The 27,603-nt window shown below is 40.3% G+C and overlaps 1 pseudogene; it reads right to left on the bottom strand.

Moving 5' to 3' along the window:
* The window catches only part of LOC139723243 (uncharacterized), a 52,439-nt pseudogene continuing 24,836 nt past the window's right edge, over positions 1-27,603 (bottom strand).

Here is a 27,603-nt window from a genome sequence, read left to right as displayed (position 1 = left end):
CTATGGTCTCGAGGTCCTGGACCTGGCTAGCAGCAGCTGGGCCTGTTCGGCACTCCTCCGCTTCGCCTCCCGCTCTCTCAGCCACGTGTCACAGATGCTCTTGATCCTGGCCTCGGCACCCTCTGCCTGTTCGGCCGTGGCGGCGATGCGCCGTATGTCGTCCTCCCGCTCCGCCTTGACAGCCAGGAGGTAGGCCTGCTTCAGTCGGCCAATCAGGATGAAGGCATTGATCTGAAAACAGACATTCAAATGAAGTGGCATGAACTAAAATATATGACAAATAAGATGTGTGTCATTTCATCATCTAACTTCATGCAGTCTGCACTTTCATAGTGCCATCCCAAAGAATGCTCTTTTCTTTTCATTAGTTTAATCATTAGCACGAGAGGATTAAAACATGCAGCGGAGCTTCATGTCTATCATAGCTTTGAAAAGTTTGCATTTGCTTCTGAAATTGAGAAACCAAACATTGTCATGACTGTCCAAAAAAAAGAAAAAGAAAAAAAGAACATAAAATATTGGATTTCAAATCATAGAAAACTGTGAAACATAAACCACGCCTTTGCCTCTAGTAAAGGCAACACAAAACCTTATGTATGGGACATGCATTATGCACAGTGAGCTATCACATCTCCTTACTTTGCTCGTCTCCCCCTGCATCAGTTTGATTAGTTCTTCCGCCCCTTTGACCTGCGTCTTGTCGCCAGCCAGCGCCCTCACGCTGGCGTCCAGGATCTCATCACATGACTCCCGGTTGGCTAATCCCGTACTCTTGTGACACGTCAGCAGCTGCTTGATCTCCGCGTGCTTCTTGAGCAGCGCCAGACGCCTCCCAGCCCGGCAGTAGATCTTGGTCTCGGCAAGGCGGAAATCCTGTTTGCAAGTAGGAGAAAAGTGTGAATGAGCCATACATTTGTCATTCTTCTTTTTTTTCTTTCTTTCTTTTTTAAAGAATGAGCCCCTAAAAAACGAGAGAAAAAAAAAACAATTTCTCTGATCTGATTGGCTGACTTGAATGCAATTTCTTTCACTCATCTACGAGATGAGTCATGCATTCCTCACACTGGATAGCATAGTAACAATAGTGATATCAGACCTGGGGGGTGTTTCATAAAGCTGTTCGTAAAGTTACGAACGACTTACGAGCGACTGTACTGGTGATCAGTTCTTGTGCTGAATTATGGAAATTCTGATAAGTATAGCACATCAGAACTGATCACCAGTCGCTCGTAAGTTGTTCGTAACTTTACAAACAGCTTTATGAAACACCCCCCAGGGGGGTGTTTTACAAAGGATTTAGGCTGATCTTACAGTAAAGATGAACTTATAATGATGGCATGCGACAGGTTTCCCTGTTCCTGTTTAATTTTAGTAGATGTTTTCAAAATTCACTTCAAATTGTTATCGATACTCAAAATAAAAATCCTTTGAGACTTATTTCATTTTGTATATTAATGACTGCATGAAAAAGTCTCCAAAGTGTAAATTTTCATTCGGAAGTCAGAATATCATGCAAGACATGCACGGCATACCATTATTTTATTATGATCTTAACTTTAGGATAGACTTCAATCCTTTGTGAAACACTCCTAAGCTGTAGCTTGATGTGAGATTGCACCCACTTCAGCTTCAGCTCTGAATGCTCAACTTATTTCCAAAACAATCATCACCTTGTATTAAAATGGTAAGCACTTTCAACCTTCTCTACAGAAGTAAAAGATAGAAATTAGATTTTATGTACTACTTCTCCACTTCAATGACAAACTTTCGTATTTTTTCATTTGACACAAAAACAACATTTTGACTCTTTATAAAAAACAAACAAACAAACAAAACAACAACCAGAAATGTGTTTGGTGGATTAATTACCTTATGTTTCGCATAAGTCATTTCACACAGAAATAGATAGTTTATGCACAGCATCTTCAAGCACACACATGCACACAAAATGTTCTGGTCAAAAAACTTAAAGCCATATATCAAACCTGGATGATCTTGAATGCCAGCTGGAATCCATCCGCCACAGTACTTCCAGCCAGTAGCACCTGTTTGTCCATAACAAGTTAGGAGGAAAAACTCACATTATGCATCCAGTTTGCTTGTTTGATCTTTTTCTTTTCGTAATCTCACAAGTAAAACAGAAGCTATGAAAAATAGCAAAAACTGCATTTTGCTTGGAATACAGATATTTGAAAGTTATTGTGGTTGCTTCAAGTTTTTCAATCATCCGATCATATTGCTTGTAGTCATACTTCACAAAACACTGAGGGAGGCAACAGGAATGCCCATCCACTCTTGCAAACCATCCACAGATGTCCCCTTCCACTCAAAATTGAGCATCCCTAATGAGACTGCATCCACATTTTGACACGGCATGAGGTCAATCTGAGCAGACAGCTGGATCGTAATGCAGTCCTAGCACACAGGCAACAAACATTCTTGTTACATGTGCCCGAGTATCACGACACTGACCATCTTTCACCTCATACCTTTCCATCTTCCAACCATCATCATAAAATCTCTCCCTCTCTTTTTCTCCATCGATCTATCCATCTCTCTTTATCTCTCCTGACCACTCTTCACCCAATCCATCCAGTCTCTTTAATAATCATCATCAATAAATTGTCAGATTGACACAATTTTGAAATGAAATACTTTATCTTCCAAACCCCACATGGACAGCACCTTCACACTGACTGTAAAGGTAGACATTTTTGCCCAATAAGTATTTCACACTTGGTCTACATAATTAGCCAAAATGTGCATTTCTCTTAATTTCATTGACCATCAGCATTTTACTGGTGATACAATAAATTCACGCAGACAAAACAAGGTAAACAAAATGCTCATGAGATTTTCTTACCAAGCTGCATGTAAGATGCACAAAAATGTATAAAATACACGTATTCTCTCTGTACAGAAGACTCACACAAAATAGTTAAAAAGCCTTTTCAATGCTGCTTTAAAACAGAGTGAGATCGTAACGTATAAGGTATAAAACTGGCAGAAAGATGCACAGAGCTTTGTTTCACACACGATTGAACCAATCAGTACTCTGTAGTCTCGCACTGAATCTCATCCACCTATGAGAAAACACACAATCTCATATCATAAGGGCTTTACCTTGTGGACAACTTCAGCCTTGTCCGTGCTGTTCCCGAACAGGGTGGGGACGGTTGGAGGGGGAGTTCCCCCTCCGCCCACATCGGACGGTCTCCTGGCTGAGGAGGGTGTGGCAGAGGTCTGTGTGGGAGGGGTGGGGGGCATCAGACTGTTCTTCCCGAGAGCCCGGTGAAGGAAGGTGGTCACTTCTATTTGAAGGGAAATGGTGTTCATGTGCCTGTGTAGGGAAAGCAGACAGATAACCAATGTTCAAATGCTGATGGCCTTCATAGAAAGTATTGTTTCATATTTTTTAATCTTCTATTTCCCCAACAACTGATTTAATTTTGAGAGAATTTATATAAGGCGTTTTCATTATGTCTAATCAATTCAATAATATAAGAAGAGTTCTTGATGTATATCATATGCCACATACTCAAAATTCCATAACCTGCCTGCTACTGTGGATAGAGCCACTGAAATACAGTGTTAGATTTAACTTCATTTTTAAATTCATACTCAAACCATACAAATTTTAGATAAGACTATTCTCACACAGTCAACAACATGACAGTCTTGAGAGGAATTTTTTTTTCTTTTTTCTGTGTCTTGTCACCAACATCTACATTTTACCTAGAGGCATTGATTGTGATTTATGATTATCTTATCAAGTGAACTCTTTACCTTCTCCAAGTTTCATGGAATAATTACTGTATACTACTCATTAGTTTCTCCAAACCCAAACTGCACTGTACATAAACTGTTTGCCTACAATACTAGAGCGTACTGTACCATTCTATATTTGCGCCAGAGGAGCGCTCGAATGCTCCTGAAGTGTACCCTATCATTCTACATCGAGTCAAAAGTAAAGCACTTCCTGATGTTCTCCAAACTCATGCCAAAACCATACTAGAAATTGGCATGACAAGAATGTATGTAACATGCACAGACATCAGAATGCAAAGAGTTGACATTCCTTTGTTCGGGACACAGTTGAAAGACCCTGTTGCTACAAAATGTGTGAACCCCTTCTAAAAATAGCTAATGAGGTATACTTTCTCCACATCTGGCATGGTGTGGTACGGCACCCAAGGGATTGGTTCACTTTTGTTTGTTTTTGAGCGTTCATACGTGGCCATTCAGCCCAGAAGGTACTCACTTGGTGAGTTCCGAGGGGGACAGAGTGAACCGGATGTTGGCCTGACCAGCGGCCCCACCCACAGACCGAGGGGAGGACCCCATGGAGGCGTGGCGTGGCACGCTGCCCACTGCTTGTCCTCCATGACGGCCCGAAGGTGGTCCTTGGCCCTCTGGACGTGGTGCAGGCGCTCAAAGAGGGCGCTATAGCTGGTAGCCCCTGTCTGGAAGAACTTGATGCATGTCATGGCCGCCCTGACAAAGTCCTGAACAAAATTGACAAGATCATGCAACAATAGAGACTAATGATATTTTGCAAGCATCCAAACCAAAAAATCAGTCAACAACAAACACCATGAAGTCTGCTCACATTAATTACATTAGAAAATTACATGGGAGAAAAAAAACCAACAAAAAAACATTGTTCCATAGGTATTGCGGGGTTATCAACTAATAACATACATACGTTGTCGCTCATGACTGCAGTCGTGAAAAGCATGGGTGGCATCATACGATTGACATACACCATGATGACAGTTCTTCATTGCACAAGACAAATGCTAAAATGTTCATGCAGATTAAAGCACACTACACATTGGCACCTAACACATTACAGTTAGATGATTTAATATCAGTTTGATGTTTCTGCCTACTAAAGATGAATATCAAAATATATAAAAAGTATCACAATTAACACAGATAGGAACACAAGGAAACTTGATAAAGAATTCAAAACTTCACAACCTGTTCCTATATTGATTTCCAGGGAGAAAAAGTAACATTGGTTGGGACACAATGAAAACTTGTCACATCATACTGACATATGCTCTACGTAATTCTATAGGCTCACAAGATTCATAATGAACTTTAAATGATAGCGGCAGTTTATTTCACAATGCATTATTACTTGGGACCATCTTCCTATTCAAGTTCTGCTTATGAAGATGGTCCCCTACATTTCCAATCTTTACCGTACCTTCAATATGACATCACTTTATATCTTCACTTCCTATGTTTTCCTATGATTGTACTACTGGGTACACATATGATTTGTATAATAATCCAACACTTCGTTAAATTATGTTACACTGTAGTGACATTGAAGTGCAGAAATAAAACCGAACTGAACCGAACTGGAGGATAATTCCCAACCTTCATGAAGAGCTGGAGTTGGTAGAGGACGCGGCTCCATCCGAGGCGTTTGATGTGGCGGCAGGAGGCCGTCAGGTGGGGGTGCCACCGGACCAGGGTGGGATCCACCTTCAGCATGGTGTCCTGGAGCTGTGCAAACTGTCCTTCCTTGATGCACGGCACCAACACCGCCTCCACAAACAGCTCACTGGGACATTGCTGAGGGATGGAGGAAAGGAGTGGGTGAGCGGGAAAGTAGGAAGTGAATTCATGGTTCAGTGTCCTATGAAGCATCTGCCTAGAGTGGCACCTGAAACCACATCAAGAGAGATGTGATTGGTGTATCCTTATGCTTCCATTTTTTGCATATCCATGCAGAGTAAGATTCATCTTGGCAGTGGGATTGTAACACATGATAAAATCTGTTTGATTGGACTTATTTGTAGAATTCAGAGAAAGGACAGTGTCAAGACTTCTCCAAGTTATTGCGTGGCATTTATTCACCTGCGCCAGTCCAGATGCTGAGGAATTTTTCAGATCACCATTTTGTTTTAATATTGGTGGAAGATTGTGTCGAAGTCCCCCTCCTCTGTTGAGGGAAGGATTTTCCATATTCACATAACATAGCTTCATGGAGTCCTCTTTCAAACCAATTGGCTTTTCTTATCAAGGAATGCAACTTCTTCTTCCTCATAAGGTGTTCAAGGTTTCACCAACATGCAAATCGATAATCCAGAAAATTCCTCAATATCTGAACAATAAAGATAGTAACATCGCCCCCTCGCCAATCACGGGTGAATGCTCACCAGCCCCAATCAGAGCAGAAGAAATGACTTGGACAAGTCATGAAACTGTGCTCTCCGTGTGTTTACAAGTGCAGTTGAACAGATTAATTACAGATTGTTTTCTTTTTGTGTGTTCTATCCTATTAATTTTGCTGTCTGTTATCTTTTGTTCATTTGCCTACTTTATTTCTTTCTTTTGCATACAATAGATATCTTGCTTTTTCATCTTTGGAAAAATGTGATTATTTAAAAAAATAATAATAATTATACAAACCTGTGTGTAATTGGTTTGCAATGAGGCAAAAACTTGTTTTAGATCTGATAATAAACATGCTACCAGTAGGTTTGTATGGTGTAGATTTTGTCATGGATATCTTTAGACCACTCATTGAGTTGTAGAAAACTTTGAGAAGAAATTTCATCAATCAAATCTATGCACATCTTCTATCGTCTTCATACAGTAAAGATAACTCTCCTTTTATTTTCATTATGAGTAAAAGTCTTTTTCTTTCTTTTTTTTAATGGTGATTACTTTTTAGTTACTATCGCTACATTGAACTATTCAAACATTGACCATCCCCTGGCCAATTTTGAGTTTCATCTCAAAGATGAAATCCATATGCATACCTCTTGAAGTAAGTGGTTAATAGCGGCGGTCATCTTGCCATGCCTCATCAGGAACTGGACAGTGGTCAAGTGAGAGCCATAGGTCTGTATGTAGTGGAGACACTCCTTCAGGGCAGGATTCTCCAGCGATGTGTCCATGTCCGGAGTGGTCTTCACAAGGGGAAAACAATGAGTCTTTAACAGAACAGCTCATTTACCACAATTGTACTTTGTTTATTGGTACATCTTCCTGCTTGGATTCGTGGAAATTGACATGTATGTCTTGACAGCAGCTGTCAGTGGACAGTGGGGCATCCCATTAACCTATTCGCAACCCCCATCCTATCAAAATTGTAAATAAACACGTTGCCCTATAGACTGACAAGTTAATCCTCATTGCATCCACACAGCCTTCATGAGGGACTGTGGTATTAATTAGCATAGATGGTTTGACTGACTCACATAAAAGCCAAATTTGGGGGCAAATAAATAGAATGCCAATGCTCACAGCACGGACAAGGCATACCCAAGTGCATGGACATACAAAAGGTATGAAAGAGCATAGGTGACACAAAGGGACTCTCCATACAGTAGCCTACTTAGCACATGCCTTCAATTTATACAACAACAAAAAAATCTGATTTTTTAATTGATAAGTTGGTTACGTTGTACTTTATTCCAACAAAATCAAATGTGTATCTCCATTTATATGACACTAGAATACCAAGGATGATTTGTTTAGGTCTTCAAACAAGTCCACTGCTATAGTTGCTCTGACATGAGATCGAAATAACAAATGAATTAGAAAACTTCTTGAATTAGATCAACTGCACTTATGGGTAGAAAACCATTTGTTCACAGTGGCTTCTACTCTGAAGTTTAGTTGACCAACTTGATCAAGTTTTCTAATTACATTGTACCAACTGAATGAATCAAGACCTACATTGACATTACACAGAAGGAAATTGACGTATCATAGAAACTGTGACGGGTAACAAATTACTGTCGCTGACCATGCAGAAAGCTCTACCGTGAGAACATCATACAGGCTTTGATAGAAAGGGCTGATGAGAATTTACCTTTGGAGCCATGGATATGAAGTCCTTGACTGAGGCTGTTGACATTCCCAAGATGTCGTGAGCCTACAGTAAAAATATTCAAAGAAACGAAGATGAAAAACAATTCTTGTTTAGGTCCCATTTTGAAAAAAAAGAAGAGAAGAAAAGAAAATACAGATAGAATGACCACCTGGTCCATACTAAAAAAGTGAACAGGTTATGGAAGATAGCTAGTTTGGCTTAGATCATGGAACTACCATCTGTTGGAGTTCAATCACACATTGACTTTCATAAAACAAGGTACCGCACACCTAGAATTTGTAAAATAACCATATCCCTTTTTCTGCCAAATAAAGAGAAATGTGTTTTAGCCTATCAAGTCCATCACATACCACATAAAATTATTTCATCCCTTTTCTTGTTCATGTATAGCTATCTGTTTAAGGTGCAGAAATTTCAAGTTTCCTAATTGCTATGTTTATAACTGCTTTTTTAAATAGGCAATATTCTTTAGAAGATTACAGTTCCTGTTTCTATATGAAATAGTTTGGTGGGGTTTTTTTTTTGTTAGTAGATTTCTTCCTGTATTTGTGCAGATTCATTGAATCCATGCAGGTCCATTTAATTCTTTCTGCATATCAGATCTGTAATGAAATTCAGGGGAGCCAGTTCAATGACACAATCATGAAAATTTTTGCAACAAAATTTTCCCCAAGACTTGGTGGGGTAAAGACATCTATGGAGCGGAATTGAAATGATAAGAGGTGAAGAAAGGACTCACCCTCAGAGTCTGATTCGCTGTCTGCTCCAGGGTGTGGATGATGTCTTGCAGCAGCTGGTTGGGACCCTGGGTTTGGTTTTTGTCTGCCGGTACCTGATATAATCACGGGGGGAAATCTATCCATAGTCACCATGTAATATGACAATAGCTACCAATGACTACTGTAAAATGAGGAATATTTGCGTACATTTTAACTTTGCAAATTTCGCGAGAGAGCCAAGATTTGCAAAATTAAAATGCACACAAAAGTTCCCATCTGCACTATATGCCTTGAACGCCCGTGACAATTCACAAAAATTTCACGCTGCGAAAAACACCGTCGGCTCCAATTCGCGAAAAATTTCATGCCGTGAAAACATCTTGCTCTACAGTAACAGGGAGGGGAAAATTAACCTAATCCTTGTTCTCTTCCAACCGCTTCCTTGTTTGCAAGAAGTGCTCTCACATATCCACAAGAAATATGATGAAAGCAAGCCCCAGTTTATGACAAGGTTTAAATATCATACGCAAACAAAAATATAACATTACATATTGATTAGAAGTCATACAAACCCTCCCCCATTTGTCAGAAGTGCACCGACACTTGAAATATAATGACTGAGCAACAAGTGACTGCTCTCTCATTCAGTAGACAATAATATAAGGCATGTAACATATTAATCAGGGACAAAGGAAGTTTGGTGATTCTGACTGAGACAAAATTATGACCTGCACGAAAAGTCAACATGATGTGGCGGCGACAGCTAGCGTACCTTCAGGATGCGGGAGAACTTCTCCCTGGCTGCCTGGTAGTCCCCAGCCTGGAGACAGCTGAGCCCCCAGGCTGCCCAGACGGCCCCCGGCTCCAGGCCACACTTGGTGGAGACCTCCATGGCCAGGGAGAGCCGCTCAGCGAGGACCAGCTTGTCACGGATCCGCCTGCAAAGATATATAAACACATTTCTCTTGAGAGAACACAATGTGATATGCAAAATGCATCATCTGCATTTATATAACACCGAAATAAATCCTCGATATTTGATTGGTTGTTTGATATTGATCATTTGTCCCATTTTACTATTACGTCATCATTCGTGCAATTGTGGCTCAATTTACCATGCAATTTTGGATCCATACGATTTGCTCCATTGCACACATGCTGAGAGCCCAGCACACCACATACAGTGAAACACTTGGGTTCCCAGTCTGCACGCGATCAAGCATATCGACGGACAGCGTTCTGGCATATAGCGCTCAGCACTCTCTCAATCTCAGATCTCGCACATTCTCTCATTGCTAAATTCATCGAACATCAAATGACAAGGATCTAATTTTCGGTGTTATATAAAACAAATGATAAATGATTTTAATTCCTGCAATGGACAGAATATTTCATTTGGTGAAAAATGAAATTATTGATCCGTTCAACTTGGCTGCACCTCATTGAATGGATCATTTCATCTTTCACCTTATGAAATATTGTCCAATGCACTCATAAACATTCATTATTTGTATATCATTGACAACATGATGGTGATGACAATGATAGTTATAATTATTATTCATCTGGTCATACAACAAGCATATAAAATAGTACACATCCAGTACACATACGTAGAACACAGAGCAAAAAAGAGAGAAAAAACTAAAGCCTGTCGACTTGGTGTCCAAAAAGGCTAAATCTACAACTGAGCCCTGAGGCATAATGAAAACCAGCATAAATTTTATCACAAACAGATATCGCTCATGGTACATATTTTATATACGAAAGGTCTAATAACGTATGTAACAGTAACCAATTATCATTTTAATTTAATGATCATCATTATATTCATATATGGTCATACTAGTACATACCCCTCATCAAAACCACCGACCACTTCAAATTGCAAAAATAAAGAAACCAAGATGCTTGCCTGAATCACAACAAAAACAAATTCTCTTGCCAGATCCTGACTGTGAAAAAAAAAAGGAAATTTAAAAACCTAACTAACCCCTTCAGAAACTCTAAATAGTTTAAAAGAAGATTAAAACAACAACAAAACCATTGGGTAGATCCAGACCACATCTCCTGTTGGTTACTATGGTTACCTGGCCTTGTCGGGTGTGGTGAGCTGCTGGATGCTGGGGACATCAGGACAGTTGGAGGAGACAAAGAGGCTGAGGAGGTCCACGTGGCCCAGGTAGGTATCACACAGCTCCAGGCTTGATCCATCCCCAGAGCCCAGGAACTTCAGCTTGCTGTTCAGCAGCAGGTTGCGCATCATGCTGGGGGGACATCAAATCCATTGCAACAGTGAAAAGTACCATATTAACCTGTTGAGGATGGACTGATTTTGCTATGACACACATTTCCCATACACACCTGCCCGAGTACACTCGCGACTAGTCTTGAACGGGTTTAGAAAGAACAAAACAAACCATTGATGCGACGGTCACAGAGGAGGTGAAAGCAATGATAGAACTAAGGGAATATCATATCCCAATGTATAAAGAGGAGACAATGCAAAGATTTGCCATAGTAGCAACAAATCTCAAGAAATATTTGCTAAGCCTCAATATGCCCATCGGCTTTTCAGCCAGTACAAAAGTGCTTATAATTATTGATGCCAAATGAAGTCACAGACTGAAGATATATTACAATAACAGAGCATAGCAAAAGATTTCACATATCAGTGATTAATGCTGGAGAATTACCTAAGCATCAAAATCAGTCCAGCATATGCTACACTCCCCCAAGTTCAACGGTCATATATAACGTCACTGGTTCCATGGCATCTGCTCCAGCGACTATTGCTCCCTTGAAATATCTGCACACTATGCCAAACATAAATTCTACCCACAACATAACCCTGACCCTAATCCTAATCCTCACATCAAACTACACCTACAACCCTATCACAGATGCAAATGTTGTGTCATCAATGTCACTAGAGGATTTGTGAAAAAATGAATGATGCATGTTGAGGATTTTTTGTTTTGTTCTGTTTCATTTCCATCAGAGAAGATGAATAGATAGCCCATTATGTTCAGCTGCAATAGCTGGTCTTCCATGGGGTCCAGTGAGATGTAAGGCTGGACCACTTCACCGGGTTAAACACCCTGCTCTTTGCAATGAATAAACGAAGCGGGATCTTTTACGTACATGAGTTGTGACTCTCTCACACACGGGACCTCCATTTATGTCCTATCCGACAGAATGTCCGGCTGACAGAATAGACATCATTGATACAAGGAGGTTCAAAAATAGCAAAAATGTGTGCTAATGCAGTGTTCAACATCAATGAAAGTGTGTAGGCCTACAGGTGTTTGGATTCAGATGGAAATATATCCACTAAAAACCATATCCCCTTCAGGTGAGGTGACAGGTCCCATACCTCAAGACCAGATTGTAGTCCACCTCGGCGTTGGTCTCACCGGGCCTGATGGGGCGCAGGTACTCGGAGAGTTCCTGGCACAGCTGGAGGAGGAGGTGGCCACAGGCCCCGGGGTCTGAGTGCAGCTCCAGGATTGAGAGGCACAGGGATGTACTGGGGGCCTGGAACCATTCACAAGGGGGAGAGAGGGTGACTTTGGTCTAAAACATTGCTGCATTTGATCACTAACAAAACAACGCATGCAGTTTCAAATTGTTGAATACATGCAAAATGTACAACAAAAGCATATATTCTTAGTTCATAATAACACATTGTTAAAGGCATTATTTATCATTTGCAGATGAAATAAAAACCTAACTTTTAGTGCATCAAAGTAGTTCTAAAATGTGGGTTAGGGATAGAAACAACTGATGTGAAAATGTTAATCAGTATAATCAACGTTAAGTATTGTTAAATAAACAAAATGTGAACAATAGTTATGATAAAATTGTTTCTAGAATAAACCGTCTACAGTTATGGTTAATGGAGAAAAATAGTGATACCTTCTTTTATTTTAGGCTTTAATTGCAAAAGTTTACAGGCTAGGATCTCTTGTGATACGACTGACCTACACAAATGTGATAATTTGAACATTTTATAAATCACTGCTCCCAATGGTAAACAATACCTTTAGGACAGTGGATTTGAACAGATATTGATTGCACAAGAAACCAACTTAGACAACCATAACAAATTCTGATAACCTGATTATAATACCAATATAGTTTTTCCCACCTTACAAAATGCACTTGTGAGAGCCAGTGACCCAGTCCCACATACCTACATTCCTGTTGGTAGTTTATAGCCTCAAGAACTAGCTTCTGGCAATGAAAATAAACCAGATGAGTGATATACATATCACACTGGAGAATTTGGGAAGGCAAGCATCCAAAATACTTTGAAAAATTATTTTAAAAAATCAAAAAACAAAACAAAGCATAAGTTGGTGGTCTTCTTTCATAGCAGTAAAAAACATAATCAAAGGAGGGGGTAGATAGATACACTGTATGAGAGTCTGTCTGGTCATACATTCATTACTATTAAATAATCATCAAGTAGATTTAGTGCACCTTAAAGTGATTCAAAATATGTTTACAATATATATGCATTTTTCTTTGTCTCAGACCTTCAAAGGCCCTCACCTGTTCATAGTAGAAATCCTCCCTGACTATCTCATTGTGCGCTGCCTCCAACGTCAGCCTCCAGTCGCTCACAAGGTTGTACTGGGATTCGGCCAGCCCCTGACCGCCGAGGCTGAACTCGGGCGTCCGCATCGGGGTCTGGGACCTGGACACGGGGCTGTTGCGGCTGGAACTGGGTGAACCATGCCCTCCTGGGGGTCCAAGAAAAGAAAGGAAGGGATCCACATTTACAAATGAAATGTAAGCCCGTTGGAAGAAAACTCAAAGAGAGTGAATAGGATATATTTTACTGTTCAGCCTGAAAATACACAATTTTTAAAAGTAAACAGGGCTGATTTGGGATTTGGGGCATTTTGACAGGTTCACATTATAATTTACTCAATAGGACCATTGCATGAAGGTAAACAAATCTTCTAGAGTTAGCATTTCTTACAGAGTATATGTATTGATGAAATTACAGTATCTTCCATTCTTCAACAAAATTAAGCTTTAAATGTTCACTGTGAGTAGCACTACTTACACACATATATAGTTTGACAAGAAAAAAATATTCCATGGGCAATCAACAATTTGAGCCATGATTTGGAGAAATAAACCTCGTTGTGAATTGATCCTCAATGTCAATGACTGTTTCCTTTCCTCCAATATTTGTTTTGGGGTTGTTGTTTTTTTCCCCCTCATTCAACCCAAGTTTCACATTTTGGAGCAAAATAAGCAAAACTTACCACTGAATTTCTCCTTGATTCGCCGTTCCAGAGACTGAGATGCTGCAGAGGGCCTGAGGTAAAGAGAAAGTAGGTAGCTACAATTTGACAAGAACTTGAAAGGAACTACCATTTACAATTTCAGCTCTTCTCAAGGATGCTGTTGTAGTGAAGTATGCCAACATAATGGTGCTCTCTTGTTTTTTCATGGGAAATTCAAATGCAACAGATTCTCAAAATCACAGACAAAATTCCCAGCATCATCAAAGAACATGTTATGTTCCTAAAACACTTCATATCTTATTACAATGACATCAAAGGATTTGGAAAATTAAGCATTAAAAACGTCCCCTTTTAATCCTAAGCAAATGTGGCACAAAAAAGAACACATGAAATTGACATGGGCACACCTGGGAGTGATGAATTTCTCGTAGCACTGGTCACAGATCCTGACGGGGGTATCACCATAACCGTCAACGATGGCGCGAAGCTGAGAACACTTCCAGCAGATGACACGACCGCACCGTCGGCAGTGATGCCTACGATTGAACTGCATTGGATAGACGAGAAAAATGCCGTCAAACAGCTCTGTTGGAAATCTTGACCACCCACCTATGATATTTTAACCCATTGAGGACGAGTCCCAAGTATACTCGGGCAGGTGTCTACGGGAAATGCGTGTTGTAGCAAAATCAGTCCATCCTCAACGGGTTAAGCATTAGCCTTTTGTGGACAACACCTTCCATGAGAACGCTGCCCCCACCCATATTTTTACCTTTCCTGCAATAGACATGTGATGTCATACATTTTTGAGAAAGACAGTAATATCCACAAAACCTACAGTATTTTGGGGCAAAAAAAAAGTGAACAGTAGGCATCTCCAACATCATCATAACCAACAGCAGCATTATTGTCATCATCATTCTCACCACAGTTACTAACCATCATCATCATCTTCATCACCATTAACATCATCGTCATCATCAACATCACTATTTTGAATACCTTCTTAATCATCATCACTATGGCCAACATCCCAACTGCCATTCCCGTCATCACTGCCATCAACACTATGTGCTTCCATCATCACAAACACCACTGCCACTACCACAAATCAACTGACCATGCTGAAACGGTCCTGGCACACCATGCAGTTGGTGACCCTGTCGTCTGGCACCCACTTGCTCCTTGGAGGAGGAACCGAGGGGAGCTGAAACTCAGCGGGCGTGGACGGAGCGACCGGCTTCTCTGGCACGTTGGGAAGGACAGAGATGGTGGGCGGGGAGGCGAACTGGTCGCCCACCTGGCCCGTCAGGTTATCCCTGCTGGACCGGCGCAACAGTGGAGCGGACACGGTCGGGCTGGGCTGGGGACCTTGGGATTGTTGTGAATGAAGACATCTCAAGTCAACACTTTGTTATATCACACCCTGGACATCTCAAGTGATAAGAGCATCAGCTGATGAAATAATGTAAGGCAGTCTTGGTGGTAACCGGTTTGCACTGCCCACCTGCTACAAATGGCCACACAAGGGCAGCTAGTGTTCCATACAATAGGACCATGACTAATACATGTAATAATCATTTTTGCTGATTCCTTCAAATCAATCATTACACATGTGTTGAACTGTGCAAGTGTGTCACAAAGTATAATCACCAGTTTAAATACACCAGGACTCCACAGAGAGAATTTATAGTTTCACCAGAACAGACAGGTAACATATAAAATCCTGACCACATGAAAAAAAAAATCTGAAATCTTAGGAATATACACATAATTACTGATATTAGTACACATGCACATGCAAATTCACCCACCATGCAAATGAGACATGGCAATTCAAAAGCGTAAAATTTGCAAGATATGATAACCGCTAGTAATTCTTTAGTATGTACATTTCCCACATCTGAGATATTGCAAGTAAAAAAATAATGATAGGCAGATGCAGACATTTTATATAGATATCTAAAACTGGGTTAAAGGCATAAGCACAAAGTTAATATGAAGTATGGCATTAGCGGCATTTTGTCATTCATGATGGCCATGGAGGAGATCTCTGTTCTCATGGTTGTGCTCCTATGTTGCAATTGGGTGAGAGAGCCAGCACAAAATTACACTGGTCATAAACAAAAGTGCATGTTGTTTCGATCCCTCGGAATTTGTGACTGCGCCAACATTCCAAGAGAAACTGTGTTATGTTACTGTAATATTGTGCTACTTTAAGCATTTCTATGCTATGTGCTCTTTTTTAAGGCAAAAAAAATAAAAGGTTCTACTCTATATGTGAGGCTAAAAAAACCCCCAAAGTTCTGCCCATATTTGAGGCTGCAAATACATTAATAACAATGACTAAAGCATGTATCTCATTGGGCTGTAGACTAGTTGGCGACCTGGTAGCGACTCGAGTCTCCCTGGTCGCAGAGAGGTAGCGTAAAAATCTCAGTGACATCTCTGCGACATCTTCTGGAATGTAGCAAGTTTGCGGAGAGTAATGAGAGAACTGAACATATTCGATTTTTTGGAGACTCTTTCATGTCTCCAGCTGGTCAAAAAGACGTCTTCACAACATCTCGGTGAGGTCTATTTGTGAGGTCTCTGAGACGTTTTAGGGACTTTGCAGTGACCCCTTGGCAACCTACTGTAGATGTTGCGGAGACGTCTCCATGGATATTAAGGAGACATCTCAGCAACTTCTGGACATATGAATTTCTATCTTATCTTTGAGTCTCCTTCTTGGTGAGAGAGCAAGCTTTTATTTTTTATTTTTTGTCTCTCAAGTTGCACAAGTCGCATCAGTCGCAGCAATTGCAGAAAAGTCTTATCCAGTGAGATACACCCTTTAGCTAACATTTCTACTATTCCTCTGCATGAAAGTTGTTATAAGGTGCCATCTATGCATGTATTTGAGCGTAATAACTTATAAGTAGAACAACAGCATATTGGTGTACAAGAAAAATGAGGGAAGGCTGTAATAATGAACTGCCTTTGAGTCAAAGGTACCAATATCCAGCCACTGGGAAACATCACTGTACAAAGTTGGAGACCAGAGACCAAGAGTTGACCGAACGTGGAGTCACTCACCCTTAATGATCTTTCGTCTCCTGTCCGGAATGGGGACAGAGGAGGAAGTAGTGGAGGCTGCAGAGATGGTGGAGGGGGAGGGGGAGGGGGGCCTGGCCCTAAAGGAGGACAGGAACTGACGTCCTCGGCCCACGGAGGACATCCCAGGGGGCGAGAGGGTAGAGGCGTAGGAGGCGATACTGAGGCTGTGGTTCAGGAGGGAGTCGGTGTCTGCGTTGTGGCAGTAATGAGAGAAGAAATATTGGGATATCAGGGGCAGTGACTGATAGGGAAGATAACTGGAGTGATTTTTGAGACATTTAATTGGTTTGGATTTGCAGAAACTCAGAAGAAAGGATAGGAATAAGAGAAAGGGTTAGGGTTGGGCTGGGCTGGGCTGGGTTGGGGTTGGGGTTGGGGTTGGGGTTGGGGTTGGGGTTGGGGTTGGGGTTAGGGTTGGGGTTGGGGTTGGGGTTGGTGATGGGTTAAGGTTGAGGGTGGGGTCCGATTGAGGTTGAGGGTGGGATTAGGGTGTGGTTTGAGTTGTGTTTGGGGTTGGGTTGAGGGCAAAGGTCGAGTTTGGGGTGGGGTTGAGGTTGGGATTGAGATAAACCCATTCCATACTGAATTCTGAAATGCCCATAGACTTAATGCGCAGGCCACCAGGTTCCCGTGCAGAACGGGTTAAGTGCAGGTCTGCTTAGATTTTGGGATGGGGTAAGGGTTACGGTTGAGTTTAGGGAGGGGTTGATGTTGCGGTCAGGGATTGGGATAGGGTGTGAGTTGTGGTGGGATTGGTTTGGAAAAGGAGATGGGGTTAGGGGTCAGGTTTGATTTGGGCTTGGGCTTGGGTTTGAGCTTGGGGTAGGGGATGGGTGAAGGATGGGGTTGGGTTTTGGGCTTGGGGTTGGTTCTGGAATAAGGGTTACAGGTTAGGGTAAGGGTTAGAATTGGGGTTGAGGGTAGGGTTAGCCTTTAGATATAGAGGTGGGAAAGAGGATTGGGATGTCTGACAACTGCTCCACAAACTAAACACCATGTGTCAGAAATCTTTGTCGTACATCTTATACTTTGGCTGGTTACTGACTGGTTACTGGGGATATTAGCTTGTGCAGTATGATTCTATATAACTTCTGGTTGAACTCGCAGGTTACATTAAAGATTGAATTTGGTATGTTGTTGCTTTGTAGGAATATCTTGCAATTTAAATTATTGAGAATATAAGACCATAATCAAAACCTATCTTTACAGCCTACAACTACAAGTCAAGCGAAGAGTAAAGTCAACTCATATAGTGTCACATGTTAGAAGCATGTAAATCTGCATTTTTTAAAGGTTAAATGATTTCTCATTTACTGCAATTTCATTACTTCTCTGCCTTTTGCAGATGGGAGGGGGATAGTAAAACGTACAATAATCAACAGCATACAGTGTACTTTCATAAGCATTGTAAATGACACCAGACATCTGCTGAAACATAAGAACTCAAATTTAAAAAAAAATACAAAGCACAAAAGAAATCCAATTCTGTAGCTGATTCAAAACTAACCAACCATCTCATCACATAATAAATTAACCATCTCATTACAAAATAAAGTTTGGCCGAACTTTTCTACTGGGTGCTTCATCAAAACTTGTCATTTGCTAAAGCATCATTGATAAGACAAAAAATGAATTACTGCATGTGACAAGGACCCTTCAAAGCAACGTCAGCTGACACAAGAAAAACAGTATGCCACATTATTCTTGCAAAGATTTTTTTCTTTTTTTGCAGTGCAGTGCAGTGCAGTGCATGTGTTGCTGCGCTGTTCTGCGAGATAAATTGGTCTCTGGATCTTAATTGATCTCTCCTACGATTGAAATGCAACCACAAATTCACATGAAACCAACAAACAAACTATACTTTTCTCAGTGAATTAATACACAGTCAAGCTGGAAGCAAGCTTAAGATGTTGTATTTCGGATATGCTCAGAAATTTGTGGCATGATGGTTATTCTTCACATATTTTGTCTAATACGAAGCAGTCATGGCTCCAACTTTTTCACAGTTGAATTGAGCCAAACACAATCACTCTATTTGTTGTGCAATTCCTGTGGGACTTTGGGGCGGTGTTAATTAAAGTTGGAATCGTCTGAGCTTTCACGTTGGTTCTAAGCCATTGTACCGTTCGCTCAAATTCATGACGCAGAGAGCTACCTGATGCAATGATCGGATCATTTAACTTTTTATAGGCTGTGTGTCGTCGCGAAATCCAAAGGTACTTTGTAACACAACGCATGGAGAGAGAAGAATGGCCATCAAAATCTTTGTCACCACATCCACATTGCAAATCTAAAGCTCCCTATTACCAGAGCTAGCACTGAACTTGAAATCACCTAGTACATAGCATTACATTGGGAAAAAAAATGAGAATATGATGAAAATATATAGTCATGCAAATAAACACTTTGTGAACTAAAGTGGATCATTTTTATATAGTCATTACTAAAACATAATTAAATGCTCTTTAAATCCTCTGCCTTTAGATGCTCAGTACAAACCCAAGAGACAGCTAGATTGGATTTCTTTTGAAAATGCAATTAATATTTCACTCAATTGAAAATCATTTAAAAAAATGTCTAAATGTAAAGACATTACCATCACTTGCTGTACCACATTGTCTCACAGACACTGGAATGCTTTACTGAAATGTGCATCCAAGCTCAATGTCCACATTGGTAGACTTCCTTTTCACCCAGTGCTTTTGATACTTCATTAAATGAAATGAATTAAAAAAACAAAATGTCCAAATGTAACAATCACCATCTGTTGTGGTATCACATGAATAGATTGAATACTTTATGGAGATGTGCATGCAAGATTAATGTCCACACTGGTAGATATCCTTTTCATCCCACATTCCTTCCAGAACCTCATTCAATACATTGTACATAACATGCTTTTCAGTTGCTACATTCCACAACCGAAAAAAACAAAAACAAAAACAAAACAAAAAAGACCACACGGGCAACAACAACAACGGCAACAACCATGTGTGTACTGGTCCTTAAAGTTCAATGAAGTAAACCAGGCCTTAACACTTGACAGGCATTGTTCATAACAGTGGATATTGCTAATTCTCGACATGCAGGCATTCAGTAATGCTATTGTTACAGTGGGGCATGCCAGGAAGCGAGACCCAGTTTCCATCTTTCACTGGTTTATTCCTGAAAAAGTTAATGGTCCGACAGTGATTTTTACTGGTCCTTGATTGTCAGACCGGTGCCAGTGTGCAGCGCTGTAATGATACAGTATATGACTCCTATGTATTTGCATCAGGTATGACTTCTTCTAACTTAAAAGCAGTCACAAATCAGGTAGATATTTGGACTAAATATTCAGGCACACTTCCTGTCACATCAACATGTTTTACACAAAAGAAAAAAAATAATTATGCAGTCAGAGTCGGAACAAATCCAGACTATGTTCGACTTCACAACTGAAGAAACAGGTGACAGTTTGTGAAGTCTCCAGATTTGTGGCATCTAAAGGATTGCAGAAGCTAAAAAAATTAAACACAAACAACCAAACAAACAAAAAAGAACATACCATAAGCAATTCTAGTGCATATAGAGGCTCTTGTGCTCATGGGCATGGCAAGTGCTTCAGTGCTTTAATGTGATTTCCTATGCATGTAATTGATTTTTATCTTGCAAATGCACTTCACAAATGTGTTAATACTGACCACCTGAAAACGCATCTAGTAATTCTACATCAAGGTCTAGAACTTCATTATGGCTAAATAAAGGAATTCTTATAGTCACAGATTATTCATAATCACTTTGTTTTGATGCTGAGTTGCATGAGATTCCCATTACAATCTTTTCTTGTTCTTACATCACTTAGACAATATTTTAACACTGATTCTGTGAGTCATTTTTGTCTGCTTTGGAAAAGGGATTTAACCCATAAATTCCAGCAGGAATTACCATTTGTCAAAAGTAAATTGGCATCTCAGAAAGTCACAGTGTGTTTGAATGATAGAATGAGATAAAATGGAAGTGACTGAATTTATCAAATCTGCTCAAAATCAGAGAAAAATTAAAAAAAAAAAGAGCTAATCATAAGAAATACAAACAATGAATACTGAAAAAAATAAAATAAAAAGAGTCGGCATCAAATAACAGAAATGTGCTTTCTACGACCGGGTGAATTGAGCAATCACCCTCCGCATTGGAAAATTTCACCCTTTAGACAGTGCACAAAAATAAAAGTGCAAGCGAGGTATGGTAAAGCATTTTCTCTGAACACATTTCGCAGATGAAGCCTTGATAATGGTTTTCATCTCACTGCTCTCACGAGTCACGCATAAATGTCGACAGGTATGTTGTTGTTTTTTTCTCATTTACCACATGAACTTAAAAAAAAAATAAGTAGAAAGCATCAAAAGAATTGTAAAACTTCATCTCCTTTACATACAAAAATAAAGAAGAGTAAAAAAAATTTCAAAAGGTTTGTTCTACTACAAGGAAGATGCATAGTACTTAAATATCATAGCCCCATAAAGTACAATATTGAATAAAAACCTGTGCAGTAGTATGCTGACTAATTCACTAATGTCACCGTTAAAGCTACACCTTCTAGCCATGTCTGATAACAGAGTACCCAAAGAAAATCGCATTAAATCATAAACTAACTAAATGCTCTCCATGTAAAATGCAATGGTTACACAAAAGTTGATGATGATGATGATGAGGACAGGCAACATAACAGAGGAAATGGGCAATATTTGTTGCGTAAAATATTTCTTGGGTTACTACCATCCCGGATGAAGAGAGAGATATTAAAGAAAAACAATGCAAACCATACGGGTACCGCGAGGGCGATCCTACCTCTGCTGGGTTCATCATGCGACGGAAAAGCCGGGTCATATTCAATGACTACAAAGTCTGAGCTACTCCCTGTCAAAGGATCTTGGGGTTCACAGCACAAAAGCAACAACAAAAATCAGAGTGATTGGGTATCAAATGTTAAGGCTACCATGGAGAGACCTTTTTTTTTTTTTGACAAACTATCTGTTACCATCAATCAAATATCTGACATACATAATTCATCACCCATTATTATCACATCATTCAAAATCATGACCCCATCAGTGCATATTCTTTGTCAATCTTCTACAAATTAAGAACAATTTTTAAAAAAAATCATGTGTGCCCGTGTAAGACTGCGCAGTTTATTTCACACAGATCGCGAGTAAGGTGTAGTGTTATGCTGCAACAAGCATTCCCTTGGTATTAACAAAATTGGTTTTGTGCAGAAGTTTTCTTCAAACCAAATCTTTAAACCTCTGACGTATTAAGTGTCCAAGAAGACTGTGGATACAGCAGCCATGCAGGATTAGGAACAACTTCAGCCATACACTGGTGCAGCAGTTTTATTTGCAAGTTGTTTCGATGTCCACACCATAACAACTGAAGATGGTGATGTGTATCAATAAAGGATGATCAAAATTAAAACTCCACCTACAAATATTGTACTGGTGTTTATTCAAGTAAAGAGGAATATTTTGCAGGAAATCTATTTTACTCCCCTTAAATGCTTCATGCATATTCCACGAACCTGAATACAGAGGGATCTTTCTTCGTAATAGGTTATGCATTCAGGATAATGAATTTAGCGTAATAGATTCAACAAACATTTATTTTGCTCTCTCTTCAAGACTCTATGAATGAAGGTACAACCTTTAAATATGAGCGAAATGAGACTGCAACATGACATTACAGAAAGGCAAGACAGTAGAATGTAACTACATGGTAACACACGAGTATACACGCAGACCTTGGGTACTACATGAATAGAATAAACATGAATTGAAATCATACGACGAAGACACATTTCATGCACAGTCCTATTTCACTAAAAGGCCATATATTTGATGGCTCTAGAGTTCTAATCACATTCAAAACATGCTAAAAGGATAGATAATGATGAAACTAGACATCTATATATTCTGTACGGGGGAAAAAAATATCACATATGGCTATCAAATGTAAAGTTCAAGGCATGCATTGTAAGGATGCTGTTTGACTATGAGGTACCAAAAAGTTTAAACCAATGTTGCCTTCATATGTCCTTTCATTTGCAGTCTCTTGGACTTCCAATACCTAGCAAGTTCAGCAGGAACAGTAAAATCTCTTGCATCCATACAGGTTGCAGACATTATACAATGTGTACTCTAAATCTTAAATCTTGGAGCACTGGGTGTACTCTGCAAAAAAGCTTTTTGATTCAGTTGGCTTTGTCACAAGGTCTCTTAAACATCTTTCTCTATTACAGCATTTTTCTCTGTCAGATATTAGTGAAAACACAGAAGCAAAACACAACAAAGGACAAACATTAACCTTTCATGTTAAGTTTGTGGCTAGCAACATTTGTTCTTGATATCTACGAATGAAAAGACATACAAGTCTTTATTGAAGCATACACAGCATACATTACATACATAATATATACACACAGACATATATGCGTCAAGGCCAGTTTAAATATCTAGCATTCTACAGGTAATACAAAGGAGCATGGTTACAGTATATTTCAGATACAGATTACAGCAGCTCTATGATACAAAGATTATAAAGATTATTATAAAGATTATAAATGCGACTTCAACATCGAGACTCACCCGAGAGGGACGTGTTGTGGAGGATGACGGGGATGCGGATGGCCTCCCGGGCGTACTTTGAGATGAGGGCGTTGATGGACGTCTGCGAGAGGGTGGCGGAGGGGAAGCCGGATTCCTTTAGCTCCTCCTGGAGTGTGGACTGGACATCGGAGGCGAGGTTCACCTGGATTCAGATGGAGGGGAGGAGACAGTTGAGGGGTATATGGGGAGGTGGCATTTGGACTTCATGCCAGATATGATCACTTGCAGCCGAAATGACTGAATCACAAATCCCACATGGATTGTAAATATCGCTTGAGAGTTGTGGTACATCTTGTGTATTAAATGGAATCCATCAGATGTGCTTTTTTAGACATTTAGTTTTGGTAGGAGGAGGAAGAGTCTCAAAGAAAAACTTTCTTTAATTCAATATAAAATACTGTGAAATTTTGTTTGACTCATGGTAACAGGGAGTGGGATTTTTGTGATAAACTAGCCGTGTGAGCCCCTCCCCCCCCCCCCCCCAACACGACTGAATGGCGGAATTCTTATTCAGTGCTGTGAGTACAGAGAAAATATCAAGAGTTGTCATGATTCATCATGATCAGAATTATAGACAGTGCTGCACACAATTACTGCAGAAGTTTTTCCTTTTACTAACCCAACATGGAAAATGGTCAAACAAGTTCTTGTAAAGCTATGCGACCATAAAGACAGGGCAATGTTCACCCCTGAATGGTAAATGCATAAATTTGACGTCTTATCACTACTCTATAAACATACATGCTAAATGCTTTTAAAATCACATGGAGCTTGTACTCTAGAAGTGAGAGACAGAGAGAGAAAAACAAAAGAAGAGAAAAATATCAGCAGAAACATTACGGAATCACCGATCGTACCTTGAGATTCATAAGGAGCTGTTCCAGGAGTAGATCTGGTCTAGACATCAGGTCCTGGTACTCACCCCGCACCCTATCTGGTAGGCAGAGCAAGACCTGGATCCAATCATGTCATGGGTGATGAAGGTCCAGTAGCAAATAGAGACAATGGGAAAACATAGAACATGCAAAAGTTAATACATGACACCTCAGTTTTGTTTTTAGCCCGAATGATTACATTTTCTTTTCACTAGCTTGTATGATTCATTCGAACATTTACACTACAAAAAAAAAGAGAGACTTCAATGATCAGAAGTACATTTGAGTTTGTTTTTGTTTTTGTTTTTCTTATAGCTGCTAACATGAGGTGTTTGCAAAATCATTTTCTTGGATCAGCATCTATATACTTAAAATTGGAAATTTTCGCGGTGTTAAAATTTTCACCCATTTCGCGCAACCAGAAACTAGCGTGAAAGTAAAGGCAGGCAAATATTTTTGCTTGCCGCATGTTCCAGTAGTTGATGTCTTGATTCCGCGGAATAAAAAACACACGAAACTCTTTGCAAAAAATTAGTTGTGCCAAAATATCCAATTTTACAGTACTCCAACACACTAAGAACACCAAAACCACATCTAGCTTTTAATACTCGGACAGACATCTTCGTGTCATCCAGGAAGTTTGATATTAAATTGACCAAAGATGGCGCCTCACCTTTGCTCCGATGCCAATGTCACGCAGCTCCCCAGCCCTCTCGTAGGAGATGTCCGACAGGTGGTCGGTCAGCAGGAACTGGACCAGGAACACCACACTGGTCAGTGCCAGTTTCTGGGATTCCAGCAGCTCAGAGCACATGGCCACAGTCTCCTCACTGCTTGGCAACTCCTTGATCAGCTAACAACATCAAAACAAAATTAATCTATCTCTTATAAAGCATTTATCTATTCATCCTCCTATCGTCCCTTCAGAAAGATAAGGGTGTAAATGCCACATGGTTAATGCCCTTATCTTTCCCTACCATCACAATGCATATCTACATACATTTTAAGTCATATTTGGAAGTAATAAAGAAAAGCACAAAAAACACATGTAACACTCTTATCACACAGAACAGTCATTAGCATCTCAGTGGTTTTAAAGAATGAAAAACAAAACCTATAATCTAATTTTTTTTCCTATGAATACTTACAGATATCTGCAGTGGCTCCAAAAGTGTCAAATCTCTTGAGTAAATGCTGTATCTTATAACCAAATATATGTAATACAGGAAACCATGTGAGTAGCAACCATTTTGAGCTACAAGCTCATTTTGTGTTTTAGGAGCACCTGGCTGCTTAACCAATATTTCTCAATGGCAAAGACTGAAAGACCTGCATGTCTCACCTGATACACACGAAGATTTTCCGTTCCACTGATCAAAAGGTGTTCTAGGTACTTTGTCTGGATAGTCTGCAGAATAGAAGAAGTTCATATTCACACCCATACTTGTTTTGGCCATTTCATGTTAATCAGGCATCGCTGGTGAAATTTTTGTAGGAACACTTTCAGAAGAACAAACCTATTTCCTATATCCTATATAAACACAAAAATTCAAGAAAGGAATACATCCACTTAAAAGGGGTGAAGTTACAAAGCAAAGGTAAATAGAGCACAGAAAATGCTTATAACTCCATGTAACATTGCTTTCGGCTTCTATGAGATGATAATTAATCGATACGCCTTTCCAATTACAGCTGTAATTTTTACACGAGTGTAGTTTATTGTCGTCAAAGGTTAGAAAGAATTTCCATGTTTCACCAGCTCTCCTGGTCACAAGTAAAACACTTGCATCCGTAGCAGCCAGTGCCAAAGCAAGGCATGGTAGGCAGGTGAATAATGTGCAGGCAGACCTACGGACTTTTTGGAAACTTACATTGGTAACCTCAGCTGTTTGTTCTGTTTTGTTTTGTTTTGTTTTTAAACTGGCTGTCCAAACAGTGGTCTCACACGGGACTTAGACGTACAAAGATTTGTGAAAAAGTATCCTTCCTACCTGCTGGTAGTCATCGAGGACATTGTGTAGCTCCGCCCACTCTCTGGCCAGCTTAAAGTTGGCTGCCGAGATGAGCAGCTTCAGCACGGAGTCAGGTCTAGTCTTGGATTCAGCCTGGACATCTTGCCACGTGGAGAGGGGCCGGGTGGCCTGCCACGGTTCGTCGGACTCTCCCTCTCCCTCGTCCTGTGGAACCTCAAGAGGCAGCAGTGATGCCTGCTTCAAGGCATAGACAGTTATCTGCCAGGGAGGGGGGGGGGGGGGGCAAAGAGCAAGAATATAGCTATTACATCTTCACTTTCACTGCAATTTTTTTCTTTTCATGCTGAGTATTCTACGCACCATACCCTGACAGACAAGTGGAAATGAACATTTTCCTGAGATCATTGCACTGCAGACCCTATTTTGTTTTCTGTGTTAACCTCTTTGACTCTTTGTCAATAACCTTTTGTACAACATCTGTGTCTACTTTTTAAAAGAGCCAACCCCTGTGATTATATTGATGCAATATTAACTCAGCTGCCCTTTAGCATTTTTCAGGATTTGTCCATTATTGTTCTTTATAGCATTCTGGCAGTGCGAGAGCTGCTTATAATGTACTTCTACTCCCCTCACCTCCTTATATATTCTCAATTGCTGCAGCTTAGTGTTGAGGACAGCCTGCAAAGCAGATTCTCTCCCCGAGTGTGACTCGCAACACTCTAGCAGCTCCAGAGCAGCTTCGATGGGGAGGCTGTCCAGGGAGGCTAGCACCGCACGACCTCTCAGCACCTGCAATTAAGGGGAAAGAGAAGTCAGCACCTTCGTTCAAGGTGAATCTTAACAGATGAGCTGGCCTTGGCAGGTCAGAGGGGCAAGGCTTTGAAATAACAAAGCAAACAAACAAACAGACAGCAAGAGCAGAATACAAATACTATGACAAAGATTGGAGACACTATAAGAAAAAACAAGGTGGGAGAGATGGGACATAGTGAAGAAAACTGAAGAAAAGGAGAAAGAAAGCGGCAAGTTGTGATCAAGGACCTCAGAGCAAGAGACAGGAGGAAAGACCAAGTATGACAGATGTGGATGGACTGATAAAAGGATAGAGTTCCTCAGAGCAGGTGCAAATCAATGTACAGAAACTCTCCAATACCTGACAAGAGGCACT

Source organism: Diadema antillarum, unplaced genomic scaffold (assembly GCF_040938485.1).
Source record: "Diadema antillarum isolate AM-2024a unplaced genomic scaffold, OU_Dant_1.0 scf00000183, whole genome shotgun sequence".
Lineage (NCBI taxonomy): Eukaryota > Metazoa > Echinodermata > Echinoidea > Diadematoida > Diadematidae > Diadema > Diadema antillarum.
This window is presented reverse-complemented; position numbering and strand designations above follow the sequence as displayed.